General features: G+C 47.7%; 1 protein-coding gene across 3 annotated transcripts in view; it reads right to left on the reverse strand.

The window, feature by feature from the left end:
• Positions 1-23,404, reverse strand: part of LOC119390824 (nascent polypeptide-associated complex subunit alpha, muscle-specific form) — a 671,315-nt gene that overhangs the window by 563,130 nt on the left and 84,781 nt on the right. The window lies entirely within an intron of this gene.

The following is a 23,404-nucleotide window of genomic DNA, read 5'->3' on the forward strand; positions in this document are numbered from 1 at the left end:
CCTCATCATGGACTTCTAAACAAGATTGTTTCACTTGTAGAGAAATACGAAGAAGAAAACAAAATGGAAGCTTCCGTGAGGGACAGAGTTATGTTGGTGCTCATGGTTCTGAAACAGGCCATGTCGTTTTCGTGCCTCAGTGTGCTGTTTCAGTGCAGCATTTCATCTGTACACAGATATTTTGTGCACACGCTTCCCCTGGTTGCTGCAGTGCTCAAAACTGCCATTGAGTGGCCGTCAAAGGAGGAAATCCTAAACAACATGCCATTGCACTTTAAGCAATACTCACGAGTGCGAGGTGTCGCAGATTGTACTGAAGTGCCAGTTGAAAGGTCACGGTGTGTGAAATGCCAGCTACTCACTTATTCCCAGTACAAGTCAACTTACACTGTCAAATTTCTGGTATGTGTAAGTCCAGCTGGCACCATAACATTTATTAGTGAAGCTTTTGGTGGACGAGCGTCGGATAAAGCCATTACAGCTGAGTGCGGAGTATTGGAAAAGTTTGAGTCCTTCACTGACGACATTATGGTTGATAGGGGTTTCTTCATAGATGACCTCTGCAGTGCCCGTGCAATTGGTGTTATTCGGCCACCTTTCGCTAAGAAGGACTGTCAATTCAACCGCAATGATGCCCTCAGGACAGCCGATATTGCTAGGGCTCGAGTTCATGTAGAGCGGGCAATCCAGCGAGTTAAAATATTTAAGCTTTTCAACTCCACCCTCTCCTGGGAGATGCTACCTTACGTGAATGAGCTGTTTGCAGTTGCATGCGGGCTAACAAACTTGTGTGCACCAATATTGGCTGACGATAAATTTCAGTAGGTGCAACTTCAAACGTGACAGAATTCATTGTTGAACAAACATACATGTTACATAGTTAGTGCTGCACAATCTGGTGAGTGTTAACATTACTTCAGCACTTCTTTTGCTCTATGTAATAATAATTGGTGGGATTTCACATGCCAAAACCATACTATGATTATGAGGCACACTGTATTGGAGCACTCCGGATTAATTTCCACCATCTTGGGTTCTCTAACGTGCACCTAATTTAAGCACATGGGTGCTCTTTGCAATTAGCCGCCATCTAGGCGCAGCCGCCTTAGTCTGGAATCGAACCCGTGCCTTAAAGCTTCGCAATACGACACTTTACTTCCCAAGCTACTACAGCGGGTCTGTATTTTGGGAGGTCACATGTTCAGTGATAAATAATGACAACCATACTGTCACAATAGCTTTATTGTTGCTACGTATGTTGCATTGATTAAATGTTCCAAAATACTGAATAGGTTGGTGCGGGGTAGTGATAAAAATCATATTTTCAAGCCTTGCTAATATGCACAAGCTTAGGCAGTACTTTCTTGAAGTAGACGTACTGCAGCCTCTCTACAAGTTCCTGTATGTGCTCGGTGTCTCTCTGCACAGGTACGACCAGGCTCTCTACTTTTGAATAAATTATAAAATGGCAGACCTTCATGTTCAGAAGGAGCATGCCCAGTTGAACCTGGGAATAGTACTTATGTGCATGTCTCAGTGCATAATTTTCTCCATCACGCACAACGAATGCAAGCTTTTTAGCGTTTACAAGGTCTTTTATGCTGGAGTGCTGGCCTTCAACGGGACATTTCACTTCCAGCAAGACACTTGTTCCTCTTTGCTCACATACTCCGTCCGGGCTGTAGCCAAGCCAAGGCACAGCCGGAATGACTACGAGCCCCATCTTGCTCACGCACTCGTTGTGTGTTCTTGCATACTCTTCAAGTGCGAGTGACTCATTATCAGTGCCATATCTGGTGGCCTCATTCCCCTTAAAATGCTCCCTGCAATACAGCCGCTCCAGCTTTGCTTCCCAAGTGCGCATGCCACTTTCTTTAAATGTGAAGAGCTCCCTGCAGATGCTTCCAGTGATTCTTTTTTTTCTTTCACTGTGCCAGAAGGTGGATGATTGATCACTTGTCTCGCGACATATTTCTTTGGCCTTGGCGTAGCTGAGGCACACTTTTTCAAGATAGAAAGTCTTTTCACTTGGATTGAGATGTTCAAGTGTGAACCTTTTCAGCGTTGTTTTGTCATTATTAGGCACCGATTCAAAAAATAAAAATTTTGTGTACTCTTTCAAATAACAGCCTTGTGTAAAAATTTTGTCGATGGAATGGACCGTGTTTGGACTGATTGTGGCGGGGGCAAGCTTTCTTGTGCGCGTTTTATGCTTTGCTAGTGCAGAATCTTTCGCTGCCTCTATGAGTTCATTCCTAATCTGGGCTTGAATGTCTTCTGGGAAGCTTCTTGATGGAGGCTGCTCCACATGGCAAAACAAACTAATTGGCCTTGGTTTGTATAAGCTGGTAGCACTGGCACGGCCCCACTGCTGTTGCACATCTGTACACGACAATGAGTCCAGGGACGTGGCACTTGTTCTGTACATGAAAATAAACATATGTTGGTCAGATTCTCTGTTTTGGCTTTCTTGTGGATGTATCGCACAATTCAAGAAAAAAATTTCGCAGCACTGTCGTAGATAGGACTTGTAGGTATTTTCCAATGTAACTTATTGGTGCGAAAAGTAAGGAAGAGACAGAAGGGAACCGCTTCAGTCTTGTGTAAGCACTTCTATATCAGTTCCCTTTTGTTTCGTCCTTTGCTTCTACAATGTGAAATTTCTTACAACACTTTCAGAAACACGAATCCTTACACTAAACATTTGCAAGAAGCCCAGAAGGATTGAAGAATTTCTGCATTTTCTGTGGTTTTTAATACAGCACGTACCCATTTCAAGCCACTGAAACAACTAATATGTGACTGTTAAGTAGAAACATGTTATTGAAAGTCACAGTTGGGAGTGCAACAAGAAACACCAGATGCAATTTCATTTCCTTTTAATTGCAGTGAAGCCTCTATGTTCGTTTTTACATTGAAGCTTTTAGTACGGCATATGGCACACATTCACTGTTAGTCCCTCGGTGCACATTGCAGAAAACAACCAACCAACAAATTATGATAAATGCATGTTGTTCAAAGGTTTTTACCTGTTCAAATATATCAGTGTGGCAAACACATGTTTGCATTGACCAGAGAGGCCGGCCTTGCATGTGCATTCTCCCTGAAACAAAAAAGAAATCAATGATAAGCATGCAAACGACATTAAAACTGTGTGATTTTAGCGGGACAAAATGCGATAGCTTCCACATGCATATTGAATCCGGGAAGCTCTCAGCAACATATTGCTACTTTTATAACACTAGAATGAAGAAGTAACAGGGTCACCCCACCACCTCACGGCACGCGAAAACGCCAGTCGTGCAGGAAGCTGGGTATTGGCATACCTCATCATCGCGCTCATATCTGCCGAATCGCCACTACATAACTGTTTCCGTGGCACTCTTAAACAATCATTTCACAGCTAAACCGGTGCGGGGAACCATGTATCTCGCCGTGAACGCACACACTGTACAGTTTAGGCAGCGCAAATGGGTGGGGGACGGCGCTTTGTTTACACGAGCGTTACCGCTGGTTGGTGTCAATTCTCGTACATCATAAATAGCTTACAAAACGTAAGAATAAATACTGACCTTTACGGCACCGGTTGTGTTGCAGACCTGAACTTTGATTGTATGCGGCGGGCCTTTTATGGCGCTTGTCTGCAGGCAGAGGGACTCGACCTGGACGGCCGCGCTTGTTGTCTCGCGTATTCCACAACATATAATATGGCCAGCGTTAAACGCCGCCTCTCCTTCCACAACACATCTCTGCGTTTCCTTGGCAAGGTCCAGAATCGCGCTTAGAGAAACCAGAGGCCCGTAAGCCGCCTGGTTCTCGAGACGTGCACGCCTTCGTGTCGACTCCATCACCTCTCGTCCCGCCATATTGAAACGTTCTCCGCGCCACCTGTAGGTGCTGGAAAGTGCGAATAATCTCTTGAAGGCTGCCCTCACCTTTACGAGTTTGTTTTTTTTTTTCTTGTTTGATAACTTTCTGTTTTCTTTCTTCGTTCGTTCGTTTGTTTGTTTGTTCGCTTTATTCACACCTCAGACCTCCGAAGCCGGATGTGCGGACCCTTTTCGCTAACGGCGATCCAGTGCGTGGACTGAGGCGGAAATGCGAGCGAAACACTTAAGCGACGGAAGTGAGAGAGACATCGACCGCCCTTCGGCCCAGAGGGACGCCACGAGTCTCGCTCGCGTGCTCCATTTGGCGCAAAAAAAAAACAAAAAAAAACACGCAGTGCAGCCCGCTTAATAGGAGGCAACCTACGCACAAGCGGCCCAACGACGATTTCATTAACGTCCACTCTGGCTTTTGTAGCTGTAGACGATCGATTTGGAACGCGTTAGTCGACGCGGTAAAGTGAACCAGGCGTTGCGCAATGCAAGGACTTCATTTCTGCTGTTCTCCGCTGGAATCCGGCCGGAAAAAAAAAAGAAAAAAAAAACTCACATGGTTCCTTACATATTCGCCTAAGACGAATCGAAGGCGAAGGCCATCTTCTATTTCTTCTCAGTCGATTCTCAGCCGCCACCCTCCGAAAGCTTTCTGCACCTAACGGGGCTATGCACTGCCTCAAGGATCGCAGGCATTGCAAGTTTTCAGCATCTCACGTGGTTCTGCTTTGCCTCCGCGATCGGCCCACCTTCCGTCAAGCGACGATGTCATGTAATAAGGTCATCATGTGACGTCACGGTATGCGACATTACGATAACGTCACGCATTTCGGTGACCTGTGACGTCATAATGACGTCATCACGGATGATTATTTATTGCATCACTCATGTCGACGCCGCCGACGGTCAGTTTTCGCGTATGATGAGGCATTTAAGGCCTTCGCCTTAAACGCTCACAGGGTCCCTTATGCATTCGTTTAATACGACGAAAACCGTCTTTTTTTTATTTTCTTCAGTCGACTGTATTGATCCGAGGCTCCGAGCCGAGAATCGCGCGGTTTGGCCGTGAATGTCCAGCGAGACCTAATGTGCAATAGCGGACGCCCCTTGTCGTTCAACATTGAGGCTGTGGATGAGAATGGCGCCCGCTTGCTTCCCGCAAGCGCAACCGTTTGACGCAAGAGCTACACGTTCGCCGAGAGTCGGCAGCGTACTGCATAAGGTAATTTCGTCAATTGTCCTCCTCCGCCGCATAATCGGACATACAGAAAGATATCGAAAAACAAAACAATCAGCGACAATAGGTGCGTTCACAGCACGGAAAACGCGGCTGCCCATCCGATCTCAGGCTGTACTTAGCTCGTCGTGCTTGATCACCATGGCTCGCGGCGCCTCCTCATGCCCCTGACAGGACCACTCGATCGACCCCGCTCGGATCTTGCCGTAACCTCCCGCGTAGATTAAGACGGCGCTCTCCAGCGGCGGCGACTCAATGGATTCCCTTGTATCCGGAAACGTTCCGTGAGTCACCAAAGGCAGACACGAGCGCGAAGGGACAAAAAGCGCGCGAAAGTGCGAAACGAGGACGGCCGTTTTCACCGGCCGTACGCTCGCATCCCAGTGTGGCCAGAAGGGGTCGTGGGAGGATCCCCGCTCGGAAAGGTACGTACGTGCCGACTATGTCTCCGAGTCGCTCGTTCATCCATTGTTCGCTGCACCTTAGTGCCTTCTTACGTCAGCACCCATGCGCCTGCTTCGCTGGGAAACACTCCTCGCGTATATCGCAATACGGGCTCGTAACGGTCCTCGTTGTCACATTTGTATAGCCTTGATGGGCCTCGCTTCGGCCAAATGCGAAAGCTCGCCGTCGTTAGCGCGACATCGGCGCAAGCGTACACACTCGAACACGCATCCGGAAAGCGGCCGTGCTTGTCGGCCATTGCTAGCGTCGAACAAGCATGCCGCTGACGGAGTGATTCGTTCGACAGTGCGGAAATGTCGGGCTTAATGACTCAGTGAACGGAGTATTGCGCCAGTGACTACTTGAAGGTCTGTCTAGATGTGATGGGCTGTTGTTGCAGTTAAACGAAATTAATTGCATAGAGAGTTGACACAGTCAATACAACTTAATAATCAATCACATTTGTCCGTGCATAGAAAGAAGGAAACGTCTGAAAGATGCGTTAAACAACGGCGTTGGTCTATCCTGAGCACATATATCCAGCGAGTCAGTAATGGACAACACGGTATTCAAATGAGCCAGTTGGTTCAGTTAAGGCTTCACCTAGCATCGAACGTTCCACCTTGATCGCTGCATGCCATTTGACCATCAGCGAGTTGATAAATTCTCGACCTCGTTACACGTGCAACAGCAGTTTAAGGTACGACCAATCGCACCTGAATTTTCTCAATGTGTTCTCTGTTCTGTCAGGCAGTTAAAGGGACCAACAACTGCTCAGAACATGAAATAAGATGACTGCACTGATGGAAAGATTGTCCGTCGCATTGACTCAAACCAACCCTGTTGATCTCGTGAGAGGCGGATTTATATTTTTATTTCTTCATTGAAAGTCGCGAAAAATGACCTTTGGCGCCTCTGGCGGCAAAATCATACACGGTCCGATGAAGCCTGTCACGTGACCATTGATTGGTATGTGCGTTCGATGACTTTTCTGTTAGTACTGAAATATTGTTCACTTCTTTATATTAAAAGATAATACTCCATAAAAATGTACATATAGGCCTGCGTTAGTTGTATGCAACAAAGTGACGCTGCCTTCGCTTGGCGTAATGATCCCATGCCGCGAAAAGCCATCCATGACACAGGCGCTGGCAACCTTGGTCGCAGGCGCGCACAACGCTGTACAAATACCGAGGTGGTGTATAAAGCCACGTCATCTCATTGTAACAGCTTGTTATTTTCAAAAATGGCTGGAAAGCTGAAAATAAAGGTGCTTAAGCATAGCTACAGTAACTCCTGCGAAAGAAAAACAACGACAGCTTTCACAACGGCTAGCGGCATTGCTATCAATTCTCAGCGTTGCTGGAGCAAGCCTTCATGCGTGTTTGGAGCCTTTCAGATGGAAAAACACTGCTTATAAAATAACTACGTGCTTTCAGGATAAGCCACTGCAGCTACAAACGCTACGAAGGGTAAGCTTCTTGTCGCGCCGTAAAAAGCTGGGTCGAGAAAAATCAGTTGTCGGTCCCTTTAACAGTTAAGCGATCCGCCTTCGCCGACAAGTCTGGCGAAATTGGCTTCGTGGGAGTGGCAAATGCAATATAGTCTGCAAAAACGTTTATGCACAAGCCGAGCAATTATACATTGAAAGCAAATGCGACGGTATTGATTATTCAGTTCGCTCTGACGAACGGTCGTTCAGCCGGCGAGAAGGTCGGAGAAATTATTGTTACACATTATTTGTTCCTTGCACATACATATCGCAAATATGGGATTCTGGTCTGTCTCGCCAAGAAATATGCTGAGGACCGGCTGTTCAGATGAAATATGTTCCAATGACTTCATTAGATTCTCCTGCAACTGCTTATATGAACGACCAAGCCTTGCGGTTCCGTTGCGCGAGCGACGAGGCTTCGTCACGGAAAATATAATCTCGCTTTTTGTTCAGGGTTTCTTCAGATTGGTTTGCACGCAGAAACAAACACTGCAACACGCTCTGTCACGGTGTATGCTCGTCTCTGACTTGTTCTTGCGAGAGGCTGGGTCTCCCTGTTTCTGTACTTCGGCCACACCCCCTGGCTAGGTCGCAAGATTTGTGCCAACGAATTCGCTCATATACGACGTCGTTGATGCGCAAAAGTGCAGCAAACGCGGCAGAGATTGGTACGACTCAATCAGACTTTAATTCGAGCGGGGAAACTAGCCAAGAAAAGTTTTCTCGAAACGAAATGGCACAGGAAGTGGAGGCATCAAGGAAGCCATCGAGATCGACAAGGAGGCAAACACGTGCATCAGTGCCGCGTCAGAAATGTCATATCTCTCTGGCAGGTAATCTCAGTTAGTGATGACATTATTTGAAAATCAATGCTGGGTATCTGCTGGTATCTGTGCGCGTTTGGTTTCAGCCGCGGAAACACACATTCAGCCGCGCACACAAAAATAAAATTCAGTTGTTAATAAGGCGACGTCCTTGTCTGTACCGTGTGTGTGTGTGTGTGTGTGTGTGTGTGTGTGTGTGTGTGTGTGTGTGTGGTGTGTGTGTGTGTGTGTGTGTGTGTGTGTGTGTGTGGTGTGTGTGGTGTGTGTGTGTGTGTGTGTGTGTGTGTGTGTGTGTGTGTGTGTGTGTGTGTGTGTGTGTGTGTGTGTGTGTGTGTGTGTGTGTGTGTGTGTGTGTGTGTGTGTGTGTGTGTGTGTGTGTGTATTTGTGGCCGGTAGCCTAAGTTTTCTAAAAACTCCCTGGGACAGAGCAGTTCCTCAAAGAAAGAGTGTAATCCTCAAAGAAAATAGTGGCGCCATCTGATGGAGCAGAACCGCAATGCGTTACATATAACAAAGGAGAAATTGTTGCGGAAGTACGTTTCGGCTACAATTTATCTAAAGGAAACGAATTCAACATTGTTCGATACTTCTAAGCTAAGTAGGTACCGCAAATAAATCTCTATGCAGCTTTCAAGGCGAAGACTGCATGACACAGCCTGAAGCACGCAAAGAAGGGGTTTTAATAAATAAACAATGGCATAACCCACAATTTATTTGATTATAAAAACGTACACAGGAAAATAAATCTCCGGAGTACGAATGCCGCTCACTAACATATTACATTCAATGTACAGTGGAGAGTTTCGGACATAACGCCGGCGCCCGAATGAGCTAAGCGAAAACAATGCAAAGTGATGGAAACTACAGCGAGACGTTAGCGGCTCCGTAGCCAGCCGAGTTATCAAGGCTGCTCGCTTGCTCGTAGCCAGGGGGAGAGGGGGGGGGGGTAGCCAGGGGGTGGTTCGATGTGTATACATACGCGCACACGTACATAAATGGTGGTCGGATCCCCCGTCTCCTCCAGCAAAAGATTTCTCGCTACACCCTGAGCCGACAATGTTCTTAGCTGCCGACATGATCGAGCCACTTGTGAGCATGAACAGCTTTGAATGCGGCTCGGTACGCGCAGCCTTGTAGGCTTGTTCACATAGGCGTGCGCAGGGTTCCCCATCAGGGGGGGACGAAGGTTCATCGCAGCGCCCCCCCCCCTACTAAGTCAATGTACGGGGCAGATTTTGCGCGCCCCCTCTTAGCTGACTAGGGGGGGGGGTCAATGTATGGGCATTTTGGCGCCCCCCCCCCCCTCTTAGCTGACTAGGGGGGGGGCGGCCGCCTCCCCCTGCCCCCCCGTGCGCACGCCTCTGCTTGTTCATAATCGTAAACCTGAAGTTCTTATGGCGCTAGGTTCAAGAGAGTTCCTTGCCTTGGCGATTTCCGGTCCACTTCTTGTTAACCGGAAGCCGACATTTCTGGCTGTGTCCGAAACCACTGAAACTCATATAAAAAGATGTAGTGGTTCAATAGTTGTATTGGATACATATGATATCGGAGCATGAGTTTACTTGGAGGTGCCAATGGAATGTCAGAATCGGCAGATCGGCAACAGCCACGGTATGCCACCTAAATGCGGTTTCTAGCTGTTGCTGTGTTACCCACAACCGCTTTTTTTTTTTTCATGATGTATGCTCTGTTACGCTCAGCTGCGTTCTCTTGAACGGTGATATCGAGCTTAACCCTGGACCCACAGTGGGGACCCGGTCGTCTGAAACTGCTAAAGCGACTCGCGCTTCCAATCTGCATGTTTTGGAGGCGATCGCCGAAAGTTTCTGCGTTCTTACGCGCACGCCTCACTTCCACACACGTTAGTCGCAACTACGTTATACTGTGTCAACATGCAAGACGTAAACAATGGCTACTATAGATATGTAATCGTGCGTCATCAGAACTATGCTTTCATGATGATCTTTCGCAGTGATTTGTGTTAATATGCTTGTGTACTTGAGGCGTGAATCCAGATTCTTTCAGAGTACAATTAGCAGTGCTGATGAAATCTTACGAGGGTCTCTAATCACCGCAACGTCCTGTTTTTCGGAAAGGGTTCGTATACTGAAGAGATGTGCCGCAACAGCGAACTTGACACGTGTTTTAGGACGAAATACCTCCTCTAGCGATATAGTATACATTGCCGGTGGTAATTATTAATACACGACAACATCACTTCCTAAGTGGGAAAAAACAAACAAAAAATAGACGTCGAGAATTTCGGTTAAGGGCGCATACAGGCTGTTATGGCGTCGAGATCGGCAGCGTAACAGTGAATAACGTAAGAGCGTTGCAATTTACGCGAGAAATTCCCTAAAACGATGCGTTACAGTGGTTTACAACCCACAAAAAACATGGCAACTCCGCCCACAGACATCGCTATCCCTCCCACATAGCACGTGCCTAAATTTTCAAAGAATGACTTAACGAGCTCTTCAGACAGGCGAGTTTCCTCTACAGACACAGGTTTGTGTCGCTGGTTTTATGTCGGAAACTTGAACGTCCTGGTAAACTTCGTCAGAGATTCTGACATGGCTGCTCACAGCCAAACGTAATGGTTTAGGTAGTAACGACGAAACTTTAACTCTTAACGTGCGCAGTATTTACATTAGCCGAGAAAAATTATTTATTGTCCGAGCGGAAACCAGCTATCGCGACTGCGTTTCACAGGTGGAGGGCAGGCGCGCCGCGGTTCGCCGCAGTTCGGCGTCTTGTATTTTTGTCTTATGTAGTAACCGAGCATAGTTTTCTCTAGCGGTAAGCAAACACGTTCGAAAAAAAAAAAAAAGACGCAACTCGAGGTTGAACAAGGCTGCAGAGCCTCCACGAATGCACCCAGTCGGACAGCTGGAGCGGCGGACAGGTTTGGGGCGCCTTCTCGGCGGTGCCCACTTATCGGCGGGGCCGCATCTTCATTCAGGCACGTCGGGCCCCGCAGAGGGCGTCCAGTTATCGCGATCGAATTTCTGGAATTCCGGGCCGTCCAAAGGAGGCGGGGGCGTCCACAATGACCTCTCGGCCGCACCGGTCGTCGTCCAGGCTGGCCACAATGGGAGCGTCGCGGAACTACCACTGTTGTCGCCGGTCATTTCGCGGCCGCTGCGTCAAATAACACGGCGGCGTGAAGAGCCCACGCAGAGCACACCCGGGCCCCCTTCTTTTTTAAAGAAAAGAACCTTCCTACCAGATTGGAGAAAAAACCCTCCCTTCCGAAGTACGCTTCTTTCTCTGCCGTGACCAGCGCCGTGACGAAGAGAGGGGCTGAAAAGACCCACTTTTTCTCCCCGATTTCTCTTGTCATTTCGCGTTCCGGCTTGGTCGATCATCCGCGAACGCCGGGCCGCTCCATTTTCTGGCATCCGCTCGCTTTTTTTCACTTCGTGTGGCTCCAGGAACGCCTTCGCATCGCGGACAGCCGCGCACTCTCGATGAGCGCATCAATCCGAGCATCGGCGAGTTGTCTGCGCTGAGGCGCCGTCCAGGCGAAATGGGCTCTGCCGGATGGTCGTCCGGTGTGGGCGCGCATCGCCACCAGAACACCGGGCTTTCGACGCCTGTAATCTAGAAACAACCTCGAAGAAAGCGATCGTCCACTCAGGTGCTGTCCGGAGATGTTCGCCGCGCTTCTCTATCGCAAGCTATGTATGGCGAACCCCAACTTATGCTGCAGGGGTCAGACGACGAAATGCAAGATGCCATTTTGTTTGCGCATTTCGTCGTCTGCTGACTTTAGACCTTTACTATGGTGGCTAGAGGGGCCACCATACCTTTACACAGAAGAGAAGAAACGCCGCCACGCGGGGCTGCGGGCGGGAGTACAAACGCCGACGTCACAGCCTCCCTAGTATATTTTTGGGGGGTCAAGCCTATTTAGCGCAGCCCAGAGAGGATTATGGCGGCGCCCAAGGAGCCTCTTGTGAAAAGGATATATAGTGGTATGGGGTTAGTAAAGATGCTTACTTCCGTGCACACGCCACCTAGTGAAAGTGCATGTCAGCGTATCACGCATCCCTGTACACACTATTTCGGGGATTTAGGGGAAGCATTTAAGCGCGGTCTTTTTGGGCTGCATCGTTTTCGATATGTAAGAAACGAATGCGCTGAACTAGAAGATCAACTCGAGACACTCAATTCTTCGTGGTTGTTGTTAGTAACAACCGTACGGACTCCTAACCTGAAATGCCAATTAACGTCCCGAATAAAAGGCTGTCCCGCATTCTTTGCTTTCGCTGGGTTACGGTTCACATGAGCTAAAAAAGGAAGGGGATGCCCGGGCACCCGCCTCGTATACCGCGCGATGTCAGTGGACTTTCGTAATTGTCCGGAGCTCATCGCTACGGCGTCTTTCATAGCCCGAGTCGCTTTGGGGCAACCGAACCAAAACTTGTTGCCTACATTCAAATTAAGGACAACTCTCCCTGTTGTAGCTCACGCCTCGCTGTAATACCCCCGCGCCAGCTCTCCGTCCCTCTAATTACCGGCGCGTGGACGCTTTTCGCCGAATACAATGTGGCTGCCGGCGTAGGAGGCACGCGGAAGCCTCTCGCGAAGTGCTCTCGAGACGGCCCACAACTGGAATTAGCGAATGATGGAAAAGCGCCTCGCCAGATGGCCGCGCTCGATGACGGCGCAGTGTGTGGGCTTTGCTGAACCGTTATGGTGTAGACGTGGCTGCATATCAGACTGCTTCTTTTATGAAGCTGGTTATTCCACAGTATGTAGCGTAGAAAATATCAGACACGAACGTTTTGCTTTATACTGAAACCAAAACTTCCGGTATAAGCGCCAAAACACACACACACACACGCACACACGCACACACACACACACACACACACACACACACACACACACACACACACACACACACACACACACACACAATCAGAAACAATTATTTCAACCATGATTTACCCGCCACGGTGCTCTAGTGGTTATATTGCTCGACTGCTGACACGAAGGTCGCAGAATCGAATCCCGGCCGCGGCGGCCGCATTTTCGATGGAGGCGAAAATGCTGGCGGCCCGTTTAGGCGCACGTTAAAGAACCCCATGTTGTCAAATTTTCCGGAGCCCTCCATACGGCGTCCCTCACAATCATATCGTGGTTTTGGGGCGTTCAGCCCCAATAATTATTATTGAAATCTTACAGTATGCACGCACAAACAAAACACACTATCACAAAGAATCATTTCAGCGCTGATTTCTCCCATTGGAGTATTACTGTTCGTGGCCAATTAATCGCATCTCAGTCGTAAACGTGTCTCTGTTTCTGCATGAAAGCTGCCTGAGAATGAGTTTGCGACAGCATAAGGTTATCACACGTACTAACGTTTTGCTGTCTTTGTGCTTCTCCTCTCGCGCCGCTGGATCGAATCTCGGAGGCTATGCGGGGGTCATTAAGGCTTGTTATCCTGATGCGCTCGCGAGCGCCTTGCCGCATTTGGTCATTGCATGTGCCACCACATGCTCTTCGCAAGACAGAATTGCTAAGACATGATTTATTCCGCCTGCAAACCTTACAAATCCTAGCATACAAAATAAGCACAGCAGACCTTATCAGCATGAGAAGAGGCTCGATATAAGACAGGATACGGAAGAGAGAGCCGCTTTGCTCAGTGAAATACAATCTTGGAAAATATAGGAACAGATATTTTTTAAAAGAACTTCATCGTAGTTAATGTCGCCGTCATACGTTCATTATTAGGAGAAAAACCAAAGGCAAAAATATATTTTTAAATTTCGCCCCGAAGCTTCAACATACGTTAATGAGACGGTCGACGTCAGAGGGACGTCACGAAGTTATACATATCTTTTTCTTTTTTTTCGCATTTAGGCGACATTATTTTCATAAAATTTCCCGAAATTTGATGAGCTAAGTATCTGGCTACCTTTGAAAACATTGTAGTTGATTTTTACCTATAAGAAGCTATGTAGGCCCTAGCATACGCCGTGAAAATCTGTGGCGTCACGGAGAGATAGTGGCCAGCCTCAAGGCAGCGTCGCCACCTGTAAGTTTTTCCGCGGCAACAGCGCTGATTTTCACATCGTGAAAAGGTAATTTACGAATACGAAATGAAAAAAAAAAAAAGCTTTTCCTTTTCTTTTGTGTCCCGTTTCCGCGCCACGTAACCGCGGCATCAACTGATATTGAAGGCCATTTGGCCCAGAGATGACTTTTCACAGATCAATATTCACTGTGTTGCGGAGAGTGAACGAATGTGTTTCCTTCCTGCGACACAACAGCAGCTGAAAAATATGCATTGAAATCGATGACGGCACGCCGTCGCACGTGTCGTAAGAGTTTCGGCACCAATTTTCAAAGCTAGATGTTTCGGCACTCGATACTGTAGCAGTTAACCTCGCCCGACCAAATTAGCGTAATTTAAGAAAGAAACTCACAGGGCCCATTATGCATTCGCCTAAGACATCGCTAAGGCGAAACCCATCATCTTCTTTTTCTTCTGAGTCAATGTATTGTTTCTTCCCTGCCTCCCTGCAAAAGCAGTCTGCACCTAACGTGGTTTTGCACTGCCTCCGGGATCGGAGGCGTTGCAATCTTTCTGTACATCACCTGGTTTTGCACATTCTCCGTGATCGGCCCACCTTTGACCAAGCGACGATGTCATGTGATGACGTCATTGTGGGACGTCACGTCATGGTGACGTCACAAGTTTTGTCGATCTGTGACGTCATGATGACGTCATCACGTGATGATAATTTTTTGCATTACTCGTGTTGACGCCGCCGTTGCCAACGGTCAATTTTCGCGTTTGATGAGGCATTTTCGCCCTAATGATTACCTTGCCCGCGTAAACTGAGTTGTGCTTGACAGAAGCGCAGAAAGTCTCCGGAATAAACATGTAGGGGGCAGGCTGAACAAAATCCTTCTTGCGCATGAACAGTCTTTTCGCAACACGACGCCACCCACAGCGACCTAACCGACGAGGCGGAAGCACGCCCACCGATGACGGGCCGCACGTTAGCCCCGCGGGCCCCGCAAGGAGTCAACGAACTCGGCCTGCAAAGTATCTCCTCACTCCTCTAGCTGTGGTAGTGCAACTGAGGGCTCCAACTTCTTCTCGGTATGCGCAACTTTTGCGCGAAACCGTTTCCGCGAAGGACGCATACCTTCAAAGAAAGAGCCGACAAATTCCTCATCACCCTCAATGGGGGTTTGAGCCTCAATCGCTTCCCGGTCGTTATTGTGCTTCCTGGAACCCCAGACGAAGAATGGGAGGAAGAAAACGACCCGAAAGACGGCTTCCATTCTCATTTTCAGAGCGCTGCGTACATTCTCAAAAATTTTGCCAATGCCTGCGGACACAAGCCGTTACAAAGGGTCGTCGCAGTTAATAAGAACATAATTACAATTTTCCTCCTCTTTTATATGCCATCGCAGATGACATGCGCGATGCTAATCGAATCATGCCTGATCGTAATCTAGCATGTTCGCCTTCATTCTGCGCATTGACAGCCTTCACTACGGCACCATGCCACAGGTCCATCCCTATAGAGACTGAAGCTACGTATTAAATATGTGGCGATCTTTCTTTTTTAAAAAAAAAGCCAAATGCAGAATACGAAACTGGGCTAAATTCTACGGGAGCGTAAAGCGCGCCCAAGTATCTTTAACTTCTAAAACAGATGGAATTAACTTGGGGCAATTGTTGATTTAACATGAACTCAAAAAGGCAGTTTCCAATAAAAAAATGAGCCAAATCCTGCATCTGTTTGAATCAAACTGAGCCACATTCATTAAACCAGCGCTGCGTCAACAATCGTGACCAACACAACAAACATGGTCCTATGCAATCTGTTTAATTTGTGTCCTAGTTCCTTTGCTACCGTGTTCACGTTCCACAGTTAGTTTTCCTATAGGGCGAGTTGGCACTTACTGAAGAACATGATACTGTAGGGCAAAACTCGAATATAAAGAGTAGGAGGCCGACTTTCCCACGTCTTTTTGCCTCTTAAGTGTTTCTTTTGGAGCTTAGCGCTACAGTATCATATGTCGTTCTTTCGCTCCAAGACGGTATACTTGAAATAAAAGACATTTGGAATGAAGATATTGGGCACCGATCTATTCCTTGAAGAAGAAGAAGAAGTGATCCAAAACGGCACGGCATGAAAGGAGTTCAGAAGAAGAAGAAGAGCTGAATCACTTCTGAAGGTCTTTAATAGATGCCAAGAACAAGAATACGCTGCGCACAGTCCAGAATAGTGCGCCTTTTGCCAAGAGGGACGACTCGCTCTTCAAGTCTAGTCATCGCCGTTACGCCCATGCGACGAAAGACGGCATCTACGGAAGCACAAGGATGATGTTAATTTTATCGCAAAATATTGCTATATAGTACATTCTAATCGTTTTAGACTTCTTTTACGAGCTAATTCAAGCCCGAATGGAATGTTCCAACCTATAAGAGCCAAATACAAATTTTACTTCTGAATGCCGACGATAGTGGGCTGTACATATTTTAGCCGCAATATAGATTTGAGGTACTTAACGCACAGGAACAAACTGGCAAAAAACTGTTGGAGCAGGCCTGCCCATATTGTCAGTAGAAAAAAAGTTCGTTTTTCTCAGTTTCAGTTAAAGTGCACTTGGCCCTTTTAGAAAAAAAAAAAAAAACGCCACACATGAAGCTTTGTAGAATATTCTGTTGGTTTTCTTGACGCCCGAAAATACTGGTGCCGGTCGTGTTATACTAAGGTCACTATAATAACATTTAGGCCTTAAAATGGTCATTGTTCTGACGGCCTCTGTGAGGTGTTGCGTTTTGTTTTGTAGGTTTGTTTTTCTCTCGTGCCACCACGCAAATGATAAAAATATATGCACTGTGACAGTGAAAACAGCCTTCTCCGGTTATGGTTCACTTAGGTAGCCTAGATATTATACTTATTGCTTAGGAAGTGAATTCCCATAATTAACAGAACGTGCCTCGACTTCGCTATAGATTGCCTGGTGGAAAGCTTCATTGTAACGTCCCCATACCGTGCTAGACGCGGCGAGCTTACGCTAGTTGACAGCATTAATTAAGTCCGGCTCCGACTTACAGAAGAATATTCTGGCAACGTAAGACGTGACGACGAAGCACACGTTATCCACTGAACAAGAAACGTGACATGCACCATATTCTGGCACGGTGCTTGGCTCAAAGCTGCCTGTACTGCTTTCACACGCACAAAAACAAAACAAAAAAACAAAAAAAAGAAGGAGAGAAAAAAGTGTACATGCTGAAGGAAAGTTCTTTCTCTTCCGGATGTCAAAACCAGTACACTGCCTAGCCAAGTGAGATTAATCGAAGATGGCGGGCACCAGGGCGAATATAATCGATAAGTGGATGTGGCGGGAGCTTGAATACCTGGGTGGTTACGCTGAGGGCGATGCCAGTGTTCACAGTCGTGCACTTAATGAAAACATTTTCAATATCTTGCAATTAAAATTTGCCGCGCAAAACTAGCAAGACACACATGGTTCTCCACCAAGTAACAATGTAGGAACGCTATACACGGATAGATCATTCTGCGTTCTCCAATTTGCTTCCACTTGGCAGGGTAATGCTGTTAATAATAAGAATATTTGTTGGAGTTTTACGTCCCAAAAACACGACATGATTATGAGGGACGCCGTAATTGAGGGCTCCGGAAATTTTGACCATCTGTTGTTATTTAACGTGCACCTAAATCTAAGTACACGGGTCACTAGTATTTGGCCTCCATCGAAATGCGGTCGCCACGGCAGGGATTCGATCCCGCGACCTTCGCGTCAGCAGCCGAGCACCAACCACTAGACCACTGTGGCGGGTAATGTTGTTGAAGGCTCATTCTATACTTTCACGCTATGTGAAATATGCGCGACCATAGTATGCTCTTCGTAACACGGCACTGTTTGTAATACTAAGCTGTTACTATTTTTTTTTCCCTTCAAACTGTTACAGAAACGAAGGCAAAGGAGGTTTTGTGAGAAGCGATATATACTGCCAGGAATGCAATCTCCCAAAGGAACGGAGGTGACCCTTTTCGAGAACCTCTAGAAATGCACTTTAGTCCCCTTGCGGAACTTTCGTACGGCGTGCCCCTGCACCATAACATCCACCTACGACCGCGACCGGTCAGATGCGCGGGTCCGAGCCCAACGACGATGAAAGGCACCCTTTGGAATGAGTAAGAATAAGAAAACGCTGGTTCCATGCAAGGCGTCAGTGCGATGCGACCATCTCCGAGAAGAAAGGCGCAGCGGGAGCCCGGGTTGACGCCCACTGGGCACGACGTAGGGCCCACCGCACCCGTCGAGAATATTGTCCAGAGAGAGAATGCGTTGAACTAGAAGGCGCATTCCAGGACGTCGTAGGAAGGGAAACTCTGCTGTGCTTGCCCTTTGATGCGCAGCGGGGCAGCTTTGAGAAACCCTTCTGTTGCAACTTGTCTTTTGTGGATCCTTTTTTCTTTTCGCAGCCATTTTTATTTCTTCGTGGGTTTCGAAAGGGTGCGAGAGCTCTTCAGCTATGCCACGCCCGTTATTATTATTTATTTATTTTTCGTGGCCTCATTATCGCTATTTTTTTTGTCCTATTTCGCTCTTTCCTAAACAGCGTAGATCTGGCACGGCAAGACTATATACGCAGGCAGCGTGGGTCTATTGGCACGCGTAAGCTCCCGCGTCGGTTCCAACAAGCCTGCGACTCTCTCATAAACTCTGATGCCCAATGACATTATCACTGCTACCCGCCAACTGAGGACAGGGAGACGCACGAGGACGAGCGCTAGCCTAAGGACAGGGTTTTAGGCCCGGCTACGTTAGCGCTCGTCCTCGTGTGCCCTCTTGTCCTCAGTTGGCGCTATAGCAATCATCAGGTAGCCCAAGCCGCCACCCTTGTAAGTCCATTGACAACAGCCGTAAAGCAATGTTGAGACTAAACAATAACGTTGCGCCTCGTGTTGCGCTTCCGCTCACCCGAATGGGTTCGAATGTAGGCTAGAACTTACGTCCGCGTTGCAGTGTCGAATTAATTGATAAGCTCTTTTAAAAACACGTCGCACTCAGAACACGGTGAATTCTCAGAACGTGTTGAAATGCACTTAGTATACACGTGCGCCTGCGCAGGTATTCAAAAAGTACTAGTTAGCCCTCGAAAGTGGTGGCCGCTAAAAGCGCGTGGCAGCGAAATGCGGTGCATATAACATCATACTGAAGACGGCCGGTCAGTGGAAAACAGTTCCATCAGTAACGTCATTAATTACGACACGGTTTAGATCTGAAGTTGGTCTTTCAACATTGACCACGTAGGGCAACTAACCGCGTCCCTCATCAACCAACCATCGTCCCAGGCGGATCATCGTTCAAGATGGGCCTTACTGATTTTATATTGAGATTATCACCACGACTTATGCTGCCCAATTTGTTTGTTTGTGTGTGTGTATGTATGTATGTATGTATGTATGTATGTATGTATGTATGTATGTATGTATGTATGTATGTATGTATGTATGTATGTATGTATGTATGTATGTATGTATGTATGTATGTATGCATGCATGCATGCATGTATGTATGCATGTATGTCTCCCGTCCCGGCCCTCTCAAGCAAATGGGAAACGCACTGGCCCTGAGGGCATCGAAATGAAAATATTACAATTAAAAAAAAGCCAAAACGATACCGTCGCGTTCTAAGGTACAAATATAGCTCGACGACGTTGCATGTAATTATTTGTAGATAAGAGCACCATTCGAGAAAACAGGCTTCAATGAAGGAATAGGCAGAGAGAGAGAAATAGATGAAAAGGAAAAGCAGGCAGGTTAACCTGGTACTAGTAACCGGTTTGCTAAGCTGCACAGGGTTGGGGAAATATGGGTGGGAAAGAGCAAGGAAAGAAAGAAAATTAGCAAGAAATGCTGACTATAGCAAACACACAATGTTTCGCGCCGCCCCGCGTGAATGGGGAAAACAGAAAAGGTGATTGTCATCATCGTCATACTCATTCGTACAGCACGCAAGCACCTGCAGAAGTTAAGATTTTGATGCCGGTTTTTGTGATTCAGTTTAGAGCTTTTTCGCAGCGCAGGAAAATAAAAGAAACATAGCCCGAACTACCGTATCTCTCGAGTTGTTTTCTTGGCGCACTCTGAAACGTCCTCCCAGTGCCCGCCTAAAATAGCCTGGTCCCAGAGCAGGACCAAACAACGGTTGTCCGGTAGGTCAGGGACAGGACAGCCGGGGTATGGTGGCTAGCCGGGGCGAAGGTAAAAAAATAAGAGGCTTGCGGGGAGAGCACAGTGGCGCTTCGAGATGGCATTCTTCGCGTGCCACGGGGAGCCCGCTGTCGCCAGAGTGTGGCACGCGAGCCGAAGCAAAAAAGTAATAGCTACCGGCGACAATAAGTAAAAGAGAGCAGAGGAGAGAAGAATAGGCAGAACCTATCCGCCAGACGGGAAGGCCTACAAAGCGAGATTCAGCGGGCACGGCTGAATCGGTAAATGCATCTCTGCGAAGCGCATTTGCTTGTGTCATTCGTTAATTCTTTTTTCTTTTTCTGTTTTTGTTGCTTTGAGACGCATTCACCGGCGAACGACATTCACCGGCGAATACGTTGCATATCTGAGAAGCGCCACGCCCCGAGTCCAAAGCATAACAAGCCAGCGCTTTATTATTATCCTTATTGTCATGGATAGCAGCAAGAAATTTAGTCACACGGTAACGCACTGCTCGACATTACTGTCACTATGTGAAGACGAGCTGACTGGCTTGCCATATAATCACGTCCGCTGAGTTTCTGATTGGCTCGTAAAGAGCGCCCGCTCCGCGTGAAAGCGCAGTCGGAAGCTGTCACACGAACACTTCGCGGACTTTTATTATTATCATTATTCGATACCATCCTTCCTAGCCTCTTCTATGAGACTCTTCTACTCGTGCTTTTCTTTCTTTTCTTTTTCCTCACTCTAGGCTCTACTGCGAAGGTTGGCATAAAAAAAAATGATGTGCGTATCCTAACGAGAGCAGAGAAATTCTGATGCAAGTGATGTTCTTTTTCATTTATTTATGACGGCCGGGGCTTGTTGAGCTTCAGCACCGAGTAAAGAAGGCTAAACTCAGCCCATGATGAACAAAGAAGCTCGAGTGACGCATCCAGACTCAAATCGCAGCGCAACCGTATCGCGTTGTCGATAGCGAGAAACAGCTATTGCGCAGCCATCTGATGCGACGCCTAATTCGGATCGCGGAAGTCTTTCTTTCGAGAGAGGCTAGCCGTCCAACTGTACTAATAATAATAATATGTGGGGTTTAACGTCCCACAGCCACGTAATGATTATGAGAGATGCCGTAGTGGAGGGCTCCGGAAATTTCGACCACCTGGGGTTCTTTAACGTGTACCTAAATCTAAGTACACGGGCCTCACACATTTTCGCCTCCATCGAAAATGCAACCGCCGCGGCTGGGATTCGATCCCGCGACCTTCGGGTCAGCAGTTGAGTGCCATAACCCCTAGACCACTCGTGGCGGGGCTCCAACTGTGCTATGGAGACTGGCGGACAACATGCCCAGTTCCTTCTGCGTCGCCGCAGTGGCCACAGGCTGCATTGGCCTTCACGATGCGGAACGTGCATGCCTTGGTGAACGCAACGCCCGACGGTAAACCGCACGAAAGGATCGCGTCTCTTCGATGAATTTTTCGTGGAAGGCGAATGCTGCAATAAGGTACGCATTTGGGCTGGTTGGTTCATGATTAACTGTAGAAACAGCGCTAAAAGACGGGACGAGGAAAGGACAGCGCCGTGGTTTGTGTCCTTTCCTCGTCCCGTCTTTTAGCGCTGTTTCTACAGTGAATGCTTAAAGTTTGCTCCAGATAATATAGTCCGGCATACATGAGGTGCACTTGATTACATTCAGGTGACGTGCAAGCAGGAGAAGCATGCTCGCAGCGTCTGTTATACATAGCGGTATGGAAAAATTCCCGATATGCTGCATGGGTTCATCAGCAAGCTTCAGAAGCCCACTTGTTGCCTATCGTTCGACAGCGAAAATTCCTTCCGCGTCCATCCTCAGTCAGGAGGAGTATGGCCTGTGCAATTTCGAACACTAGGTGTGCGTGAGGAATGCGGCGCAATGCGGCAGTGAAAAAAAGAAAGTATACAACCTCGAGATTTTATGGTACTCTATTCTATGGTATACTGGCACTCGCATTGGCCGCAGTGCTGCTCCCTCCCACTCCGCAGAGTGCCAAGACAGCGCTTGACGATAGCACCAGACGGTCAGGACGTGTCGGTGTGAAGAGAGAGAGAGAAAGAAAGGAAAGGGCGGGGGAGCGAAATGGCACTACGTGGGTGGGCGAGCATGCGTGGTCAGCTGTGAGCGACTGCGCACTTTCGCCTCCTCTGCTGCGCTCTACAACGATAGCCAGGTTTGTTTTCTCGCAAACCCCGACTGCTTCCACCAAAATAAACCCACCGGACGAAAATAAAATAAACTTTTATGCAATGGGAGTTCAGAGAGACAGACAGGGAAATGATGCGTAGAAAGGTTAACCAGAGCATTGGTTTGGCTACCCTTTATACATGGGAGGAATGAGTCTAAAGAAACAAACTCACAGAGCACTGAAAAACTCACGCCCATTCCGGGGAAGCTGAGCTTGCTCGTCACATCAGAACGTGACAATCGTAAGCGCGGCCTCACGTAGAAAAGAGGACGCGGTCGCGAGTGGACGCCTATTTCTCGCTAATACTGCTGCGTATTAGTGTCTATAGTTTCATGGAGGTAACGCTTCGCGTAACTGGGACCCAAGTGCTCCGCGAAACAGCTTCAGACAATGATCAGTCAGCGACTCATATATGTAGTTTCTCATACAATTACACGCGAAACGTCCGAAGTGCTCCCATTACACAACAGCTCAAACGACTTGAGCGAAATTCGTTGCCCTTAACAAGAACAAAAAAAAAATGTGAAGCGCTAAATCATAGAGCGTTGTAAGAAGGTTCTTGCGCTAAGGGCCCCAAGATTAAGAAAGGTTGTCCGAAATCAGTGCGTAAAACAGCTAAGGCACATTTTTCAAAGGCGTTCATCTTCACTAATAAATGGATATCACCTCTTTATGGGCTATCTGAAACGTCCCTGACGTCACGCATTTACGGAAGGCTTTCTGTCGCGTTCTGATCAACAAGCGATGCTTTTCTGCCGGCGATGAAAATCGGCCTTGGACCGTCCGGCGTGACGAGGGCTTTTTCCGGTCTCTAAAACGCCTGACCGGAAATGTTTCAATGTGAACGGGGCTTTCGGTCGCATCAATTCGACAGGGGTCACTCGACAGATGCAAAACGCTGAAAAATGCAAACGCATCGATGCCGTATTAGCATGACTAAAGGCGCGACGAGATTAAGAATATAGGGTGAGAGCTCGAGATGAACATATGCATTTTATTGAGTGATTAACACGCCATGACACTAGCTCTGCCTGCCCGCCAAGCTTTTATACGAACACGCCGAACAG

The sequence above is a fragment of the Rhipicephalus sanguineus genome, chromosome 1, assembly GCF_013339695.2.
Source record: "Rhipicephalus sanguineus isolate Rsan-2018 chromosome 1, BIME_Rsan_1.4, whole genome shotgun sequence".
NCBI lineage: Eukaryota > Metazoa > Arthropoda > Arachnida > Ixodida > Ixodidae > Rhipicephalus > Rhipicephalus sanguineus.